Source organism: Siphateles boraxobius, unplaced genomic scaffold, assembly GCF_051911475.1.
Source record: "Siphateles boraxobius isolate OS27281-9 unplaced genomic scaffold, OSU_SipBor_1 30, whole genome shotgun sequence".
NCBI classification, from domain to species: domain Eukaryota; kingdom Metazoa; phylum Chordata; class Actinopteri; order Cypriniformes; family Leuciscidae; genus Siphateles; species Siphateles boraxobius.
Window position 1 is genome coordinate 4,595,334 of NW_027508920.1, and position 21,426 is coordinate 4,616,759.

Sequence of the window (21,426 nt, forward strand, 5' to 3'; positions counted from 1 at the left end):
AATATTTTCATATTAATATACGTGTACTGTACGTACAGTAAGGGAGGTATTGTTCAAATTTAACCTGTAGTAAGTCAGTCAGGTCTCTAGGAACGTACTACAACCTTTGAAACATGAAAAAAAAACACTTTAAGTGAAATACATTAATATTTTAATATTAATATGTGTGTACTGTACCTACAGTAAGGGAGGTATTGTTAAAATGTCACCTGTAGTAAGTCAGTCAGGTCTCTAGGAACTTACTACAACATTTGAAACATGAAAAAACACTTTAGGTGAATTACAATAATATTTTCATATGAATATTTGTATACTGTACGTACAGTAAGGGAGGTATTGTTCAAATTTCACCTGTAGTAAGTCAGTCAGGTCTCTAGGAACGTACTACAACCTTTGAAACATGAAAAAAACACTTGAAGTGAAATACAGTAATATTTTCATATTAATATGCGTGTACTGTACGTACAGTAAGGGAGGTATTGTTAAAATTTCACCTGTAGTAAGTCAGTCAGGTCTCTAGGAACGTACTACAACCTTTAAAACATGAAAAAACACTTTAGGTGAATTACAATAATATTTTAATATTCATTTGTGTGTACTGTACGTACAGTAAAGGAGGTATTGTTCAAATTTCACCTGTAGTAAGTCAATATGGTCACTAGGGAATTACTACAACCTTTGAAACATGAAAAAAAACTTTAGGTAACCTTTCTTTTCTTATTAATATTTGTGTACTGTATATAGTAAGGGAGGTATTGACAAAATGTTACTGGTACGTTTGTTACTAACAGTAACCAACTGCAAGCTTTGAATTTTGAACATGTCTGTTTTTAAATGTTAGAAGTATTTTTAACTGGTAAAAATTCTACGTTTTAACGCAGTTAGTGTAATTGGCAGACTTTCTCTCAAGCATCATTAGCCGTGACAGCGCGTTAAAGCAATCTCCGGTATAAATATGCAGCTATAATGCACGTAAGGTTATTTTTAACGAATATTTCATGTCGACATTAATTGATTGACTACTGTTAAAAGTAATTTTGGCATTGACATATATTTAAGACTGCCGACTCTATAGAGCAGTGGCATGGAAAAACGAATGTCTGGCAAATATCGAACCTAAAACTAACTTGATTCGAGTGCCATATGAACTGGAAAGTTTGACCAACTGGGACCGGACCCTCCTCTTTTAGCGTTCAGCGACCTAATCCTTTGAAACTATCCACTGCGCACGTGCAAAGTGCAAGCAGGACGGCACTGTGGGAAATGGTTAGACCTACTACAACAAATAAAGAAAAAAAAAAACAGATAAAGTAAATTCGACCCATTTTTTCGTTTTGGTTTCCTTGTTTATTATATTTCCCGTTTCGAACTTAAATCAAGGAAACAACGTCAGTTTTCAATTTTTTGAAAAAAATATTTATTCGTTATTTCGTTTTTGGTTTGCCAGATTAAATGGAATAATTGAATGATCGGTTGATACACGGACCCAACATTGTTTGACATTCCTTTTCAGTTGTATTTTCAGTGTTTCTTCAAAATGTATTTAGAATCAACATCACATTGTAACATTGATAAAACCATATTACCAAAGATTATTTTTGTTAATTTCAGTGTCAATTCAACAGCAGTGATGTAGATTCAACATCATAGTTGATTCAATAGCATTATCATACATTTTTTGTTCAACATTAACTGAGGGTGCAAAAGTGATGCTGATAAAATACCACTTTGAATCAATACTATTACCGTTGATTTTTGGTTGAAATCTCAACATTGCTTCACCATTAACTGAGGGTGCAAGAGTGATACTAAAGCAACATCACTTTGTAACGTTAAATCAATGCAAATAGTGTTGACGCATCAACACTGAGTCAACATTGTATCAATGTCACCATGCTATCTGGGGTTTTATCAGTTTGTTTTGAGATGCCTGTGTAAACGTCTCATGTTACGACTGTAACCCTAGTTCCCTGAGAAGGGAACGAGACGCTGCGTCGATGATGCTTTGGTAATGCCCCTGCATGATTAAGCCTGAAGCACTTGTGTCAACTAGTCCAATGGCGAGGATGAACGTCACGGGCAGGTGATGTCACGACCAGGAAAGGATAAAAGCACATCCGGTCTGACCGGCGTCAGCTTCTATTTCTTTTCTATTTCTCTATGATCTGCATGACGTTTTTGAGCATTTTATGAGCATTGACGTTTATGAGCAGTTTTAGATCCAAACATAGTACAGAAACTGCTCTTGTTAAGGTTATAAATGATCTTCTCTTGGCTGCTGATTCTGGTTTCCTGTCTATTCTTATTCTTTTAGATATTAGTGCTGCCTTTGTATTTCTGGAATGATTGGCTTGCATTGGAGTAGCAAATAATGTGCTACTTTGGTTTTCATCCTATTTATGTGACAGGAAACAGTTTGTATAGATTAAGACTGCTCATTCAGAGCCTGTCTCAGTCACTCACGGCGTTCCACAGGGGTCAGTGTTGGGTCCACTTTTATTTATTATTTATATTCTACCCCTTGGTCACATTTTTCTTGATACCTATCAAGTCATTTCATCGACCACAGCATTTAAACTCACTCTTCGAGCTTCATTATTCTCTTGTCTCATTAGAGTAAGGACTATTTTCCTGTGTTACAAACTTCTAATCCAAAGGTTATTCTACGTACCTGCTCTCCTGGTTTCCTGTGTCTCCCAGTCATTCTCCGGTGTGTTCCTTGCATCTTCATAGGTTACGAACGCCATTCCAATCAACCCAAGACGAGTGCACTGCTATTCCCCACCATCTACTTCGGGCCGCTTCACGTCTGTCAAGAGTTACTATTCCTATTTCATCCTTCACTTCACTATTCTACTGTGTTCCAATAAATCTCAATTTACCATCTTGATCCTCTGTCTGTGTCATTCCGTAACACCATGTTGGGTCTAGGTCTGTTTTATCTAAAACTCAATCCTTCACCTTGCTTATTGATAATTGCCCGGTTAACTTTTCCACCCAGGGGACAAGTCTTGGGGTTATACTTGATGGCTTGCTTGATGGCTTTTAGTTCCCATATTAATAATATTTCACGTACTGCATCTTTTCACTTACGTAATATTGCTAGACTTCGTTCTTCACTTTCTCAACATTGTATTGAAGTACTCATTCATGCTTTGGTTACATCTCGGATTGATTATTGTAATTCCCTTTTATTTGGTATTCCTGAAAAACGACATCACAGATTACAGTTAATTCAGAACTCAGCAGCCAGGATTGTTACTCAGTCACATAATTTTGACTCCAAAATAACTCCAATTCTTTACCAACTGCACTGGCTTCCTGTTCGTTATCGTGTACATTACAAAATATTACTCCTTACATATAAAGCTCTTCATAATTTGGCATCTCAATATCTTTCAGATCTTCTTCATTTGTATAGACCACTGTGTTCTTTGAGATCATCTTCTGCAGACTTATTGTCTGATCCAAACTTCAAGATGAGTTCTTTTGGTGGTAGAGCTTTTAGTTGTGTGGCGCCTAAGCTATTGAACGCTTTACCACTGCACATTAGCATCACAATTTCCCATTTTAAAGTTCAGATAAAAACGTATCTGTTTAGAATAGTTTTTAATGACATGATTGTTTGATGTGTAGCTTGTGATTTGTATGCTTTGTATTTACTGCCTTGTTTTATATTGTACGGTGTCCTTGAGTGCCCTGAAAGGCGCCCATAAATAAAAGGTATTATTATTATTATTATTTAGCCGAAGCAAGTCGATCACAGGAATGCAGGGAGTATGGCAAAGTGATGTAGCTTCTCGTTCCCTTCTCAGGGAACTAGGGTTACAGTTGTAACCTGAGACGTTCCCTTTCAAGGGAACTCGCACAGCGCCGATGACGCTTTGTGAACGAGAATGCCCAAACGCCATATGGACAAGAGCCTGTCTGTGTGAATACTGAGAGCATAACTAAGACAAGAGCACCTGTGAACCTGGGGCAGAGCCCAGGTTGAAGTTGTAAAACCTTACGAATGTGACCAGAGAGGACCAGCCTGCCGCATACCACATGCTGCAGGGATACCTCCTTATATAATAAGGCTTTCTAAGCCACCATACTCCTGTCCTGGCCTACAGGCACCACGGAGGAAATGTGCACCAAAGGTTTACCCCCAGGGATACACAACCAAAAGGGACATGGTAGGCAGCTAAGGGCGCCACATACACCTTCAGTGTGGAAGGGGATAACCCTGTTGAAAAACAAACAGTAACTCCAGCACTGTACCAATCGGTAGTTAACTGGGCCCCACTGTCTGAGATCCGCAGGATAAAGTAAAAACCCATCACTTCAATACATACAGTTTCCTCATGAAGGGAGCTCTGGAGTGAAGAATGGTCTCCACAACCTCAGTTGGGTCAGAGGCCAAACTCACAGGTTCCATTTCTCTGGGCTGGGGTGATGGGCCACCTCTCCCACTTGAGACCGAAGGTCCCTCCTGACCGGAATCTCTGAGGGAGAGCCGTCGAGGAGGGACACCAGGTCCGAGAACCAGTCAGCACGCTAGTACGGCGCTACTAGTAGTAGACTTATTCCGTCCCGTCGGACCTTCTCCAGAAATCCTGGGAGCGGAGTAATCGGGGAAAAACTTACAGACGTAGCCTCTGCCATGTTTATACCACAACGTCCAGCCCCAAGGGAGCTGGATGTGTAAAGGGAGAACCAAAGTGGAGAGTGCGTCGTATCCTGAGACGCAAAAGATCCACTTCCACTTGGTCGAAATACCTCCAATATATATTTCACCACCTTGTGGTGAAGTTTCCATTCCCCGGGCCTCAGTGCCTGCCTCAAGTCTGCTCCTACATTTTGATCCCTCGGGAATAAACTGCTCTCAGGGAGAGCAGCTTCCCTAGGGACCACAAGAGAATCTGGTGTGCCACTTTGCATAGTGGACGCGATCGCAGACCCCCCCCCCCCCCTTGATTTATGTAAGAGACCACCGATGTGTTGTCTGACCAGACAAGCACATGATGGCCCCTAAGATCTGGGAGGAAGTGTCTCAATGCATTGAAGACCGCCATCATCTCCAGGCAGTTTATGTGCAATAAAAGATGATGACTCCTCCACAGACCCTGAGCGGGGCCAGAGCTGTATCTACGCATTTGGTGAAAATGAGGGGTGATAGAGCTAGACCGAATGGAAGCACCTGATATTGGTATTCTTTGCCCAGGAAAGAAAACCTCAGGAACTTCCTGTGATGAGAGAGGATGGAGAGATGGAAGTATGCGCCCTTTAGATCTATCATGACAAACCAGTCCTCGGATCTGATTTAAGTCACGATCTGTTTGAGTGTCAGCATTTTGAACGTCTCGGTTACGTATGTAACCCTCGTTCCCTGAGTAGGGAACGGAGACGTTACGTCGGATGACGACGAATGGGGGTTTCGCTTAGAACACCTATCGACTTCGAGTATTACAAAACGAGCCAATGGCGATGAAATGCCATGGGTCTGCGGAATTTGCATAGCGTATCTCCGCCCCACCACGTGGGTATAAAAGGAGGACGCCGGCAACATGCAGATATGTCTTAGCTGAGGAGCCGAGACTGAACTCAGGCGTCTACCCAGCGGTACAGCGGAAGTGGCAGGGAGACGTAACGTCTCCGTTCCCTACTAAGGGAAAGAGGGTTGAATACGTAACCGAGACGTTCCCTTTCGTAGTCACTCCGAGTTACGTCGGATGACGACGAATGGGGGTCTGCGTGTAATCACGCCACCTTCACAGCTGTCTTCCAGTGCCCTGCTCACCTGTGGAAATATATCGCACGTATCCAGTCAATGGAGTGGAAGGCGAGCAAGCGAAGACACTGAGCGGGTCCAGTACTAGCTGACTGAAGCGAGTACACGAGAGGACACAGGCTCCACTCGGGGATTATAAAATCTGGCGAATGTGTTGGGTGTCGCCCAGCCTGCAGCTCTACAGATGTCTGCCAGCGAGGCGCCATGCGCTAGAGCCCAAGAGGAAGCCACACTCCGGGTGGAGTGGGCTGTCACACCAAGGGGGCACGGTCGGCCTTGCTGTTGGTAAGCCAAAGCAATGGCGTCCACTATCCAGTGGGACAACCTCTGCTTTGAGAGAGCCTTTCCCTTCAGTCTCCCACCATAACCGACAAAGAGCTGGTCTGAGGTCCTGAAACACTGCGTCCTGTCTACGTAGGAACGGAGAGCGCATACTGGACAGAGCAGTGCCAAGGGTGGGTCTGCCTCCTCCAGTGGCAGCGCTTGCAGGTTCATCTCTTGGTCCCGGAAGGGAGAGGTGGGAACCTTGGGCACATATCTAGGCCGGGGTCTCAGGATCACGTGAGAGTGACCGGGCCCGAATTCCAGGCACGCTTCGTCAACGGAGAATGCGTGCAGGTCCCCTACCCTCTTGATGCAGGCCAATGCAACCAGGAGCGCTGTCTTTATAGACAGGAACTTAAGCTCAACTGATTGCAGAGGCTCAAAGGGAGGCCTCTGTAAGGCATTTAACACCACAGAGAGTTCCCAAGAGGGAAAGAGAGGAGGGCGAGGAGGATTCAGTCTCCTCGCTCCTCTCAGGAACCTGACGATCAGGTCGTGCTTCCCCAGAGACTTACCTTCAACTGCTTCGTGATATGCGGCGATAGCGGCCACATACACCTTCAGGGTGGAGGGAGACAGCCTTCGCTCCAGCCCATCTTGCAGGAAGGAAAGCACGACAGTGATCAGGCATCTCCTGGGGTCTTCTCGGCGAGAAGAGCACCAGTTGACGAAGAGGTTCCACTTCAACGCATAGACATGTCTCGTGGACGATGCTCTAGTGGATGTGATGGTAGCCGCCACCGCTGGTGGCAGGGTACTCAAACCTGCCCCGTCCCGTCCAGGAGCCACACGTGGAGCCTCCAAGGCGTGTGCAATGTTGTTTATTTTTTTATTTTTTATTTTTTTTGTATTTAATTTGTGATTTGTATAATTTTATGTGTAACTATTTGTTATCTTGCACCTTCGCTTTATCTTGGCCAGGTCGCCGTTTCAATTTAGAACGTGTTCTCTACGCGCTCACCTGGTAAAATAAAGGTAAAATAAAAAATTAAAAAAAAAAAGATTGGGTCGAGGGTGCCAGAGGGTGCCCCGTCTCTGAGAAAGGAGATCCTTCCTCAGAGGATTTGGCCAAGGAGGTTGCTGTCGCGAGGAGTATCAGTTCGGAGAACCAGGTCCGGGTGAGCCAGTACGGCGCAACCAGAATGACCTGCTCCTCGTCCTCCTTGATCTTGCACAAGGTCCGTGCGAGAAGGCTCACTGGGGGAAACGCAAATTTGCGTAGGCCCCGCGGCCAGCTGTGCGCCAGTGCATCCGTGCCGAGGGTGGCCTCGGACAGGGAGTAATACAGGGCGCAATGGGATGAGTCGTGGGAGGCAAACAGGTCTCTCTGTGCGACCCCGAACTGGTCCCAAACCAGCTGGACCGACTGGGGATGGAGTCGCCATTCGCCGGATATGGGCCAAAACCGTGACAGCTCGTCGGCTGCAAGTTCCGATCTCCCGGAATGTCATGGGCGTAGGTTTGGTCTCAGCTTTGGTGGGGACATCCCCCCCCCCCCCCTTCCCCCCCATTCTATTCTTAAAAAAAGTCCATTAGATTAAACTGGGAAGGGTCATAAAACTTGCATATTGTTATCCTAGGTTTACTGCTTCTATTGTTCTCAATTGTAAGTCGCTTTGGATAAAAAGTGTCTGCTAAATGAATAAATGTAAATCTGTTGTGGTTTGATGCGGTCTTTCCTGCATACAAAATGGTTAATTAATTTTGTAGTCTATCCTATGGCTAGCAAGTTTAACCCTCCTACCAGATATTGTTATTTGGATATTATCAATCAAGTAATGATTCATTATATTGGAATAACCAACAGTGTTCACTTTCGCTTTTTTAACATTGCCAACATGTTTTTCCAGCACATGTGTCTAGCAAGTAGGCTACACTCACAAATACATTACATAAACAGAATGTAGAAACGAAAAATGTCTCAGATGATCCACTGTTTATGACTGCAAGATTCTAAGTTAAGGTAGGCTAATTAACATTCAGTGACTTCGTAGCATTCTATCATGATAGCGCAACTTCTATGAGTCTATCCGTGCTGCACACCCCTAATTAATGCTCCTAACCTTGATAGATTGCAGAAGCTAGGTTTAACTGTAACAATATCAATGAACTTTTCAGGAGCATCCCTGCTCAACATGAGAGTGTGACAGCATGTCCATTGCGCATGGCGCCCCAGCCCGTGGAGGCATCTGTTGAGACAACAGCATGCCGGGAAGCTCGTTCCAGGGGCACTCGGGCCCGTAGAAAACTGAGGTTCAACCACGGGGTGAGTACTGACGGCAGGTCGGAGTAACTGGTACTCGGAGGGTGCCGTGTTGCCATGCCCACCTCGGGACTCGGTCGGGAAGCCAAGCTGAAGCAGTCTCATATTAAGAAATCTGAGCGGCGTACCGCGGCTGCAGATGCCATATGCCCCAGGAGCCTCTGAAAAAATAAATAAAAATTCAGTGGAACCGCACTCTTGCGCTTGATAGTCTCAGGCAAGTCAGCAATGGCCGAGTGGAGAAGGCGACCAAGTCCATACTGAGAAAAGAGCTCCTCTGCACGGGGCAAAGTTTACTCCTTTCCCAGTTGACCCGAAGGCCCAGACGAGCTAGGTGCCGGAGCACTGGGGCCCTGTATTCGCAAACCTGGTCCCAGGAGTGAGCTTAAGACAGCCAGTCACCGAGATAGTTCAGGATGCGAACCCCGTTTTCCCATGGAGGAACAAGGGCTGCCGCAAGAACCTTTGTGAAGGCGCGAGGAGACAGGGCTAGCCCGAATGGGAAACAGCGTACTGATATGCGCGCGCCCTGACAGCAAAACGTAGGAATAGTCGATGGAGAACGGAAACATAAAAGTAGGCGTCCTTCAGGTCGATCGCTGCAAACCAATCCTGTGGCCGCACACATCCAGGATTGGCCGTAACCCACCAGACTTCTCCGGGACAATGAAGTAGGGGCTGTAAACCCGGACCTCATTTCGGCTGGTGGGACAGTCTCAATCGCACCCTTCGCCAGTAGGGTAGCAACCTCCGCTCTCATGATAGGGGCATAGCCACCGACCAAAGTGGAGCGGACTCCCCTGAAGCGGGGAGGAGACCGTGCGAACTGAATCGCATAGCCGAGCCGATGGTTTGCGCGACCCAGCGGAACAGATAGGGAAGCTCTAGGCAGGCTCCCAACTGTGCCAGCGGCGTCAAGAACTACAGACGTCCCCCTGGTGGTGCAGCGGAGCGGAATGACCGGCCCAGACGTGGACGGCATAGCGGCCCAGTGTGGGGGCAAGGTCATAACCGCACCCTGACAGAGGAGGCCAGGGAAGGACCAGCGTTCCACGGGGGCCTGCTCTGTCAGGGGTCTGGCGACAGAGGGGGACAGGGGCGAAGCGGTCCGTGGAAGGCACGCCGTGTCAACCGCCTCTGGGACAGAGGGGGACGAGGAGAGCACGGCTTGTGGGCGGCGCTCTGTGTCGTCCGAGAACTCTGTATGCTCAGAGACGAGAGAGTCAGTTCTTTCTGAATAAGGATTCTTCCCCAGCCCTCCACCGGGGAAAGGAGTGGCCCCGCTATCAGCTCCTGGAAGAACTGAGTCTCATCTCTGAGCAGCCCATCTCAAAAGTGCCGCTTAACCGGCGTTTAGCGGGGGGCGGGGCTGGAGAGGGCTCAGGCATCCCCCCCTACGGTCTTCCAGAGCCAGGCCCGGGTGAACGGGTGGGGTTGGAACCGTGGGAGGGAGCCTTCGGCGGTGGACAGACTGAGGGATCTGAGCGGAAGGCGGGGCCGTCGGGCAGAATAACCTCAATCTGCTCACGGGCGGTTGAGAACTGTTGGGTAGAAGCACTCAACCGCACCGCCGAAGAGGCCGACCTGGGAGATGGGGGTGTCGAGCAGACGGGTCCGCCCGACATCGTGCACATCAGACCGGTCAGCCCCCGACTGGTGAACATCACCTGACTCCGAGAGCGTACGGCCACTTTCGTCGCTCGGGGAGCAAGGTCAGTGGCGGCGCGCAGCTCACTGAAGAGCCTCGGGTCAGTCCCGGCCTCCTGCATGTCCATGAGCATCTGGGTCAGGTAGACCAGCAGAACGGTCATGGAATGCAGTGAGGCAGCTGCCTGTCCTGTGGCACTATAGGATTTCACCACAGATTAGTGTAGATGAAAAGAACTACAGGCTTTAATTCACAGAATACGCACACACGGAACAATCCCCCGCAGGGGATGAGCAAAAGTCCCCCACTCGTAAAGCGCTGATGAACTTGTCACCGCTGACACTCCCACACACGCGCATGCATTAACACGCAACCAGCAGCCATGGCACTTTTCAGAGAAACAGTGCCTGTAAATATTTTTAAATGTATTCCTTTTGTGCGTCGATGTCTTCACATGCCAGACGGGAACTACTGACAATTTTATTGTGTGTTAATCAAACTTTAAAATGCTTTTAATTCTGCATATGAATGTCACTTTGGTTTTCTTCTACTTTCATATTTCATGTTTGGTAGCCTCATGATCGTCGTGCTTTGACTGAACTAGTCATACATGGAAAATTACAGTAAAATGTATTATTCTATGTGTACAGCCTGTCTAGTTAGAAATGACGAAATTATAAAGTGAAAGTGAAAGTGACACGTGATGGCCAAGTATGGTAACCCATACTTGGAATTTGACTTCTGCATTTAACCCATCCAAGTAAGTGCACACACATTAGGAGCAGAGTAGTGAGTAGTGAACACACACACACACACACACTGCAAACGTGGATACACACACCCGGAGCAGCGGGCAGCCTTGAGTGGCGCCCGGGGAGCGATTGGGGGTTAGGTGCCTTGCTCAAGGACACCTCAGTCATATTCCTGCCGGTACTGGAATCGAACCAGCAACCTTTGGGTCACCAGTCCAACTCTGTTACCATTGGGCCATGACTGCCATTAGGCCATGAAATTTTATACCATCATAAACTATGCAAATAAGTTCTCCTGACGAAACAAAGAAGAACTTCTCCTGTTCAAAATGCTCCAAGATGATTTGCCCTCCCCGCAAAAAGGGGCGGGGATGGGATTCCCTCAAAAGAGGAACTCGCCCGTTTCTCACTCTCTTCTCTTCGGTCAAAATTCTGGAAACACCAGCTTCGGACAGGCTTCGGCCACCGTCTCGGACGCGCACCTCCGCGTCACTCCCGATCTTTCTTTTCGTTTCTTTACTAAGTTTTATTTTCATATTCTCCTCTCCTTCCACGAGGGAGATGAACTCTGAATTATTTCCTTGGTAACTTCACGTTCGGTGAACCTTTAAAACTTCCCGCGAGTCGGCTCGCCCCGGAAGACACGAGAGAACAAGCCTATAGCGCCGAAGGACAAACACGCACACGACTCTGCATTCCTCAGCAACACATAGAGAACCATACGCAAGTATAGGGTATTGATTTGATTTGATTGATGTGATTTCTTGTTGTCTCCCTAAGGGTTACGTTGTCTGTGATTTTTGCCATGCTGCGTTCACCCCGGTGATCTCTCTCATCCTGACCGTTAGTTTCACTTTCTCATCCTCTTACTCTCTCTCTCTCCCTCGCTCTCTCTCTCTCTCTCTCTCTCTCTCTCTCTCTCTCTCTCTCTCTCTCTCTCTCTCTCTCTCACTCAATCTCTCTCTCTCTCACTCCCGTTGTTATTCGTTTGTCTCGTTAGTTTTACTGTTTACTGTACATAGATGTATCCCGGGTTTAAATGTAGAATTCTGTATCCGTAGTTTCATTTTATTAAAACCATATTCTTGATTGCTTTCTGTCTAAAATGCAAATTTTTACAAAGTCAATGAAATGTTCGATCCTTTAGCTACAAAAAGCTTTATTATTTACTACGCTGAGTAGTTTAATTTTATAAACACAGGAAAATTAATGTTCACGGCCAGAAAATTAATATTTCTTGGAGTTTATAAGAAGTGATAACTTTTGTTGGGAAGTTGATGAGTTAATCTTACGGCCGTTTGCTGGACAAACAGATTGTTCGATAACTAAATTAATTCCATTTAAGGTTATCTCATATAATCGATCTGTAATAAGACTATTGATATATTAATGACGAACCATAACCCATTATGGTGATCATTCATATATACAATCGATCTATTTTGTGGCAGCTGTGATGAGTCGTCATTTCCAGAAGAATCAAGCCCACCTAGTGATGCTGCTACAGACACAGCATCATTCCTCTGTAGCTTCAAATGAAAACACACGAGCCACCCGAGGGTAGACTCGTGGAATCATCAGTTCGCTAGCGGGCACCGTCATTAAAGAGGGGGGGCTGGGGCGTGGACACAAGAGTCGGCGCCTTGTTCCAGACCAACACCCTCAGGTCACCCTGGCCACCAGCCGAAGATCGGGTGGTGGATTAGGGGACTCTCACTCTTGCGAGTTCACAGAGTCTCGACCTATATATGACGCGATGGTCACGTTCCCAGAGAGAACATGAGTCATCCACGAGCGCTGTTCAAGCGTGATCAAAGCCCAAACACACTAGACAGCGCTCGTGCCCATCAGAGTCCGATACCAGTCCGCTGCAACCAGAAATGCACGGGCGAGCCATCTTTAAAAAGACGTGCCGCGTGCGAGCTCTTTTATGAGAGGAGAAAAAAACTCCGCGATGTTGAAGCGCACAGGGAGACACACACACACTGGCAGATCACTGCACAGATCAGCAGGCACTGTGAGCTCGCTGCAGATCGCCGACACACCAACACCGGAGAGAGAAGCTCGTCTCGTAGAGCGAAGTCAGAGATGGTTGTGGAGTGAAGAAGTACTCTTGGCTCCGAAGCGAAAACATATCTGCATGTTGCCGGCGTCCTCCTTTTATACCCACGTGGTGGGGCGGAGATACGCTATGCAAATTCCGCAGACCCATGGCATTTCATCGCCATTGGCTCGTTTTGTAATACTCGAAGTCGATAGGTGTTCTAAGCGAAACCCCCATTCGTCTAGTGACTACGAAAGGGAACTTGAGTTTCTTAACTGCACGATTCAACTGACGAAGATCTAGATTAGGACGCAACCCCCCATCCTTTTTCGGAAACAATGAAGTAACGGCTGTTACCAGAGCCTGCTCAGGATGCACTAACGTGAGCAACACCCCGTTGTAACGTGGCAGACGAGAACCAAACTGGATTCTGTAGCTTTTCTCTATGATCTGCAGAACCCACTGAGATATATTTGGCAGATTCTTCCATTCTGCCTCTCGAGACTGGCCTCTGGTGTAATTGGAACAGCCACTTCAGTGACCTGAAGCATACTCGCAGGAAACAACCGAACCGACTGTATTGAACCCCCCTCAGAGGGTGAGAGTCTGACGCAGCGTCGTGGTGACACTGAGCTGTGTGCTTGCTGGAGACTACTGTGCCCCGGGGCACCAAGGGTGGCGGGGTCGGCAGAACAGCCCCCTGAGGGCACCGAGGTGGGGCAGGCACCGTATACTGGGGTGTACACCGCTCCACGGTCAGGGCTGCCCTCAGAGTTCTGACATCAGTGAGGTCAGGACTTTTTTTTTGGCCAAAGCCTTTTTCGCAGGAACATCGATCCTCAGATCCATCTTCTGCTTTAAAGGCTTCGGTTGAGAATGCCATCCCGGTCCCCAATCTTTCTGAGGGGAAGCACGGGAAACGATAACTATCCCAGTGTTACTCATTGTGCGGCTTGCAAGACTCTTGCTGCTCGTCAAGCTTTAATTTCTGGCTCACATGGCGGTAAATAATACGGTGATATGATCATGCAGTCACTACATATATTTCATAAAAACATTCAAAACAATTAGGGCTATAACATAACCCATTAAAAACTCAAAGTGTCAGCTCTATTACATATAATTTCGATCGAAAGGGGTGGTTTATTCCTTTTCTAATCCGATTGTGAGAACATGTAAACTCTTGATCGGATTAAAAACCGAAACTGAAAGGACGAATGGCGCTTGGAACGAGCTGTTCTTCCTGTTGAATAAAGGGTCTTGTAAGGCCGTCTAACTCGATCCAATGGCGGTATTCGAATTAGCGGTGAAGGTCTTTGCGTGTTACTGTCTTTTCTCGTGGCAAAGTATTTTTGGTTAAATGCAATACATTTTATCTTATGTATTAACTCGTTTCACCTGACTCCATAAAATGAAAAGGTTTTTCAATGATATCTGTGCATCATTAAATATACGTTAATGTTTGACTATTCCTTTTAACTCCAATGAAAATAAAGTCAAAGTCTGTTAGAATAATCAAATATAACAATTTATTATGTCAGGTAAATGTATTATTACAATTCCATAATCAAATGTTCTAGAACAAAGAGGAAAATCCTTTACCCGACACTGTATGGCTACGGGAGCTGAGAGTCACGAGACCCTCAACCACACGGGCTAATTCTGAATAATGAAAACAGCCCTGAGCTCTCGTTGCATTTTCCTTATATAGCCAGACCTTATTTGATATGAAAAACTTGAGTTTAGTGGAAATTTACTGTATTTCCCCACCATTACTGGGGGTAGAAGTTGACCATCTGCTAAGAATAGAGGAAATTAGCATACATGAATTTACACCTTTGGGAGTGCCTAGAGACCACATTCCTTTGTGTGCCAGTTATTCCTAAACTCTTAAAAACCTTATTACCTTTTGTTTTACTTCTTTGGGAATGAGACATTTGTACCAGTCGCACCGAGACATTTCAAATAATACCAAACATGTATAAACCTTGATGATAATCATTCACATTAAACCATTTAGATTCTTGTGTGAGTTTGGGAGATCTCTGCCAGTGTAACGAGTTATAATAAGTACAATCTTGAGTTTAATGTATTGTTGTTCTTTTCACTAAAATCCTTATTTTATTACTGATTTATTTCCGTTTTTTGAGTGATATATGTTGATTTTGCGACTTACTCTTTAGAGACTTTTATTTTGACATATTTTTCTGCTGCTGTCCTGGTGCCATTTTGAAGTGTGAGCGCGCCTCTCTCCAGTTCACATTGTACACGCTGGGGAGAGGTAAGCGTTTTCCTGAGGTCTTCATTTTATGTGCGAATTAAGTTTGCAAAGTGTATAAATTGGTTTAATATCTTCCTGTAAACAGTACGAAGACTGTATAGAGTGTTTTGTTGGATGTTACATGCATGAGTGGATTATAATTTGAGGATATATCGTGTGGGCCGTATATGTATTAACTAGTGTTGTATCATACAGGTGAAAGTTGTCATGAGAGATGCTCACATACGATTTGTCAACTTTATTCATGTTGATCTACTACAGGTATTCCACTTTTATTGCATTTTGCATTCTTGTATTGTATTAATGTTATGTTTTAATGTTATGTGTATTTTGCCTTATTACACATACCAGTTCACATTGTACACGCTGGGGAAAGGTGAAAGTTGTCATGAGAGATGCTCACATACGATTTGTCAACTTTATTCATGTTGATCTACTACAGATGGTGAGAAGTCCATGCTGAGCGTGATTGTGAATAAACATCCCTATTTTGGTGAACTGCAGCAATTGTGTCCTGGTCCTTATACACAACGCAGAGAGAGAGAGAACCGTAACAGCGGTCAGCTTACAGACCGTTACATTGGTGCCGTGACCCGGATCAGAAGATTTGCTTCAGGATCAACGTCAGTTGGGTCGCCGAGGGACGCTGCATTGAGGTTCATTTTTGTTGATAAAAGAACTGTGAAAATACAAATGGACATTTGGGATTCATAATACTGATTTATGCATTTTCTCATTTAAGTGATTATTTTTCTCATATTTTCTGTTATTTTTCAATTGTTTATTCTGTTTGAAAATTTATCTTCAAGTGAAAACATGGCATTTAGTTTAAAAGAAGACGAATTTGATGCTTATGAGACAATGACTGGATTAGGTCTTGGTAGGGGAAAGTTTTTTAGTGAAACTCCAGTTACTCCAATTGTGAGAGAGAGTAAAGTGAACAGAACACCTCATGTATTATACTCAACACGTGTAACTGATCATGATACCGTGCCCTTAGCTGTTCCAGACATAACAGATCCAAATTGGCAAGGTTTGATAGCACGCATTGCTCAACAAGTGGGGCAGACCATGTTAGCATCTCAAAAAGAGGCTAGTTATGGTGGAGGAGAGAATAGGGTGCACAAACACAAGGGTTAGGTACCAGCAAGACATTCTCAGACATACCTTCACTTAACTTGACTGGAGTGAGGTTGGTCATGCAAAGTGAAGCAAAAGAGCCCCCAATCTACCGTGGTGATGCATCAGACAAGCTTGGTGTGCGTGAGTGGGAGGAGCTGATGGACACATATCTGAGAAAGAGAGGAATACCGTTAGCAGAGCAGCATCAAGAGATTTTAAGCAGATTGATGGGTAAAGCTAAAGATGTCGTCAGCTAAAGATGGCGACGAATGGAAGATCCATGTCATGTCAAGAAGCTGCAATGATGTTCGTAAAGTATTGCCCTGATTCCACTCTTGCTACAGTTTTCCGTTTCAAAGCTCCAGTAAAATGGACCGCACAGGAAATCCAAGAACAGCTTGACCGGTACCAAACAGAGTTAAAAGAGCAGATGTCAGCCAAGCCGAAGCGTCACACTGCTACAAGGCATGTCACCGCTCACGTTCAGACGTTCAATGAGGATGAAGTAGATGATGGCTCTCCAATAGAGCCAGGTGAGTTCCGCAGAGACAGTAATGCACACACTGTACAGGATGACAACAATTGTATGAGAACTCTGATTAATCTCCTTGACCGTGCGCTGTCTCAAAATGTCCAAATGTCATCGCACCAGCCCCAAAGCAAGCTCTGTAGAGTATGCCAATCTCATGATCACTCTACCGTAACACATTGTCGACGAGAACATCTGTGTTTTGCATGCTTTCAGCCTGGACACAGTAAAAGGGACTGTACGAGTGACAGGTCCAGACCCTGCCCAGCACCATTCCGGGGTCCATCAGGTTTAAACTAGATGGCTCACGTTCGGAAGGGGAATGCGTGAGCATAAGTGAAGAACCCTAGAGAGTGTTGATCTTCACCAGTTTTATGAGAATGCACGTGCACAGGCTCCCACTGGGACCAAGGTGATTGCACAAAATGTCCAGGCAGTTGAGGCATTTGACGATTTGTTCTATGCGCCAGTCAGTGTGAATAATGTGTTTTCGATAAAGGGAATGCTTGATACAGGCTCCATGGCCTGCACTTTTAGTGACAAAGTGGAAAAAAAGATGTTAAGTGAGAATGTACTGCCTTCACCCACACCACTTCAGGAGGAAGTCATCTTAGTAGGATGTGGTGGCAAGGTTACAAGACCAAAATGCATGTATGAGGTCCAGTTGAAAGTTTATGGAGAGAGCTGCCTAGTGCCTATTCTTGTTGTACCCGGCCAGCGGGATGATGTGATCATTGGTACAAATGTCATAAAATTCCTTGCGCATCGGATGAAAGGTAGCTGTGATTTTTGGAGACTTGTTTCTAATCCGAGCTTGGAGCCGATGGCAGGATGTGAGCAGTTCCTGGATGTAATGGCCAACACGTGTCGGTGGAAGGGTTCAGAGCTGCCAGATAAGGTGGGAACAATCAAGCTACAGCAGTGTGTCACTCTTTTAGCAAGGCAGGAACATCTTGTCTGGGGAAAGCTGCCAAAAAATGTCCCGATGTCACCCGGGAGCACAGTTGTAGTGGAACCTACGAATTCAAGGTCTGTGTCACGAGAAATTATGGTCGGGCGGGTTGTCACGCCATTATGGGGTGATCGTTGGGTTCCCGTAAAAGTCACTAACTTCTCTGATAAGCCAGTCACCCTTAAGAGGAATCGCAAATTAGCAGATGTGTTCCCATGTGTTGCCATGGAAGATTTTGAACTTTTCCAAGGGCTGAGTCGAGCTGAAGTGGTTGCGGAGGAGAAGCAGCATTCCCCTAAATTGTCAGCTGATTTCAAACAGAGATTGGAAACTGTTGGTCTCATTGATCTTGACATTCAGTCTGGTTCTGTCAGCGATGTGACAAAGGAGAAGTTAGTGCAGTTACTGTAGAGATACAACGACGTGTTTTCTAAGCATGCGTTGGACTGTGGAGAAGTAAAGGATTTTGTTCACCGCATTCGGCTAATGGATGAGCGTCCATTCAGACTCCCTTATCGTAGAGTGCCGCCTGCACATTACCAAAAGTTGCGGCAGGTTTTGTCCCAGATGGAAGAACAAGGGATAATTAGGAAGTCTGTAAGTGAGTATGCTTCCCCGTTAGTCCTAGTGTGGAAGAAGGATGGCAGTCTGAGGCTATGCACAGATTTCAGATGGTTAAATGCAAGAACGATAAAGGATGCACACCCACTTCCACACCAGTCTGACTGCTTAGCTGCTCTGGGCGGAAACACACTCTTCAGCACCATGGATCTGACGTCAGGGTTTTATAACATCCCCATGGCTGAAGAGGACAAGAAATACACTGCGTTCACGACTCCTGTAGGGCTGCACGAGTATAATAGGATGCCGCAAGGGCTATGTAACAGCCCAGCCTCCTTTATGCGGATGATGGTAAGCATTTTCGGAGATTTGAATTTTAGCAGCTTGTTGTGTTATCTTGATGACCTGTTGGTGTTCGCTCCGAATGAGCAGGAAGCGTTGGAAAGACTGGAGGTCGTGTTCAGTCGTCTGAGGCAGTACAATCTTAAGCTGAGCCCTAAGAAATGTCACCTATTGAGAACCTCTGTAAAATTCCTGGGTCACATCATAGACAGGGATGGAGTTTCAGTAGATCCTGCCAAAGTTGAGGTTATCTGGAAGCTGTCTAAGGCAGATCTTATGGAAGATGACAAATGTACTCCATCAGTGAAGAGGATCAAATCAGTTCTTGGTATGATCTTATATTACCAACATTTCATTCCTGGATGTTCTACTTTGGCAAAGCCGCTTTTTAGCCTTACGGCTGGACAGAGGAGGAAAAGAGGAATTAAGGGAGATGTTAAAGCGGGAACTTACAGGAAGCTCAAGCCCACGGATTGGACTTCAGAATGTGATAGCGCATTATGTTGTCTCAAGGAGAGTCTGCTTCAAACTGTGGTTTTAGCGCACCCTGACTTTAACCAGCCTCTGATCCTGGCGATTGATGCCTCACTGGATGGACTGGGAGCTGTATTATCCCAAGTGCCTGCGGGCGAAGAGCGAGCTCGTCCAATCGCGTTTGCAAGCAAGACTCTGAGCAAATCACAGAGGAACTATCCGGTTCATAAGCTCGAGTTTCTGGCACTCAAATGGAGCGTGTGCGAGAAGTTTAGCCATTGGTTGAAAGGTCAAACATTCACGGTATGGACAGACAACAATCCGCTCACGTATGTCATGTCCAAGGCAAAACTCGCTGCATGTGAGCAACGTTGGGTGTCCAAACTGGCAGCTTACACCTTTGAACTGAAGCATATAGCAGGGAAGAAAAACGTGGTGGCTGACGCTCTGAGTAGAGACCCTTTTGTCAAGACTGTGAGCAGCAGGCTAATGAAGGAGCGATATCATGATTTACTTGTGGAGGCCGAAGCAGATGATGGAGATGGAGATTTGAGATGCTTTTCGTCATGGAGCTCAGAACGTACAGATCTGTCTCCAGTCCTGTCTTGTCTTACCTTCTGACAGTGTCACTATCAAAGCCTGTTTAAGTTTACATGATCAGTGGGAAGAGACTTCTCAAGCAAGAGCTGTGCAGCTAATTCAGGCCTACCAAGATTTAATACCCGCTGGTATTGACACCCTTCCTACGATCACTGCGGATGAAATTCGTGAAATGCAAGAGGTTGATTCAGTCATTTCAAGAGTGACGTTCTTTGTGAATTTGAAGCGTCAACCATCGAGGCGGGAGAAGGCCAACATGAGTTCCAGAACTCTAACTCTTTTCAGGCAGTGGGATAAATTAAAGCTCAAGGATGGAATACTGTACAGAGTCACACAAGATCCGCACAGTAAACAGAAACGGTATCAGCTGGTCTTACCTTCTAGCCTCAAGGGGCAGTCTTTGAAGGGTGTACATGATCTTTTGGGTCATCAGGGGCAAGCAAGAACCATTCATCTAGCCCGTCAACGTTTCTTCTGGCCGGGAATGGGAAACGATGTGTGTGAATACATCAAGTGCTGTCAAAGATGCATCCTAGCCAAGGCTCCCGAACCATCTGCGCAGGCCCCTCTTGAAAGTATTAAGACCTCTATGCCCATGGAGCTGGTATGCCTGGACTTCTGGTCTGCAGAGGATGGGAAGAAACGATCTGTAGATGTACTCGTTGTGACAGACCATTTCACGGAGTTGGCTCATGCCTTCCCTTGTGCGAATCAGTGTGCAAAACAAGTGGCAAGGAAGCTGTGGGATCGTGTATTCTGTGTGTACGGATTCCCGAGTCGCATCCACACCGACCAGGGAGCCAACTTCGAGAGTGCTCTTCTAACAGAGTTGTTGAAACTATCAGGAGTCGCAAAGTCTCACACCACCGCGTACCACCCCATGGGAAACGGAGGAGTAGAGAGGTTTAATCGGACTTTAGGGAGTATGCTCCGAACTCTGCCTCTAAAAGAGAAGCACAAATGGCCAGAGCAAATACAAACGCTGACTTTTGCTTACAACGCTACGGTCCATGAGACAACTGGGTACGCTCCATTTCAGCTTATGTTTGGTCGTGTACCAAGACTGCCGGTGGATATTATTTTCAGACAGGTGCTACATGACCCTGTGGTTGTTGATCATGGTACTTACCTGAAATCGTTGATGTCATAATACCTCCATGAGGCAGCTGAGATTGCGCAGCGAGATTCTGAAAAAGAGCAGAGGAAACAAGCAAAAGGTTACAACAAGAAAGTCAGAGGGACGTGTCTGAATATTGGGGACCGTGTGCTGGTGGCGAATAAAGGAGAAAGAGGAAAGAGGAAACTAGCAGATAAGTGGGACCCTGTAGTGTACACTGTAGTGGATCGGAACCTGCAGAAACACATTTACAAGCTAGAGGATGAGAAAGGGAATGTGAAGATAGTGCACAGGAACCTGGTGTTAGACATTAGTTTCCTACCTGTTGACTCGCCTGATGAGGAGGAAAGCATTCTGCTCTCTACGGAAGATTCAGAGTGTGAGTCGCGTAGTGTCAGAAGTGAGTTCTGTGTGGATGACTTCGAACCAACAGATCTGGAGGAGAGAACCAGGAGATGGGTGAACAGAGATTCTGAAGAGCCTGTAGTTCAAGACTCTGATGTTGAGGAAGCTGTGGGAACAGACCATTTCAGTTGCACATTGAAGAGAGTAGTAGCAGGGATCTTCCTCAGAGTGGAGCTGAATCCAGTCCATCATCTCTTGTTGTTAACATTGACTGTGACACAGATACACATACACGAGCA

The 21,426-nt window shown here is 45.9% G+C and overlaps 1 long non-coding RNA gene across 1 annotated transcript; it reads right to left on the reverse strand.

Moving 5' to 3' along the window:
* Positions 1-14,910: 14,910 nt before the first annotated feature.
* LOC143757200 (uncharacterized) lies at positions 14,911-21,200 on the reverse strand. Its single transcript, XR_013210440.1, has 3 exons — positions 21,105-21,200; positions 16,253-16,377; positions 14,911-15,764 (listed from the first exon to the last, which is right to left on the reverse strand). It is a non-coding gene; the product is annotated as an uncharacterized LOC143757200 (long non-coding RNA).
* Between the last annotated feature and the right edge of the window lie 226 nt (positions 21,201-21,426).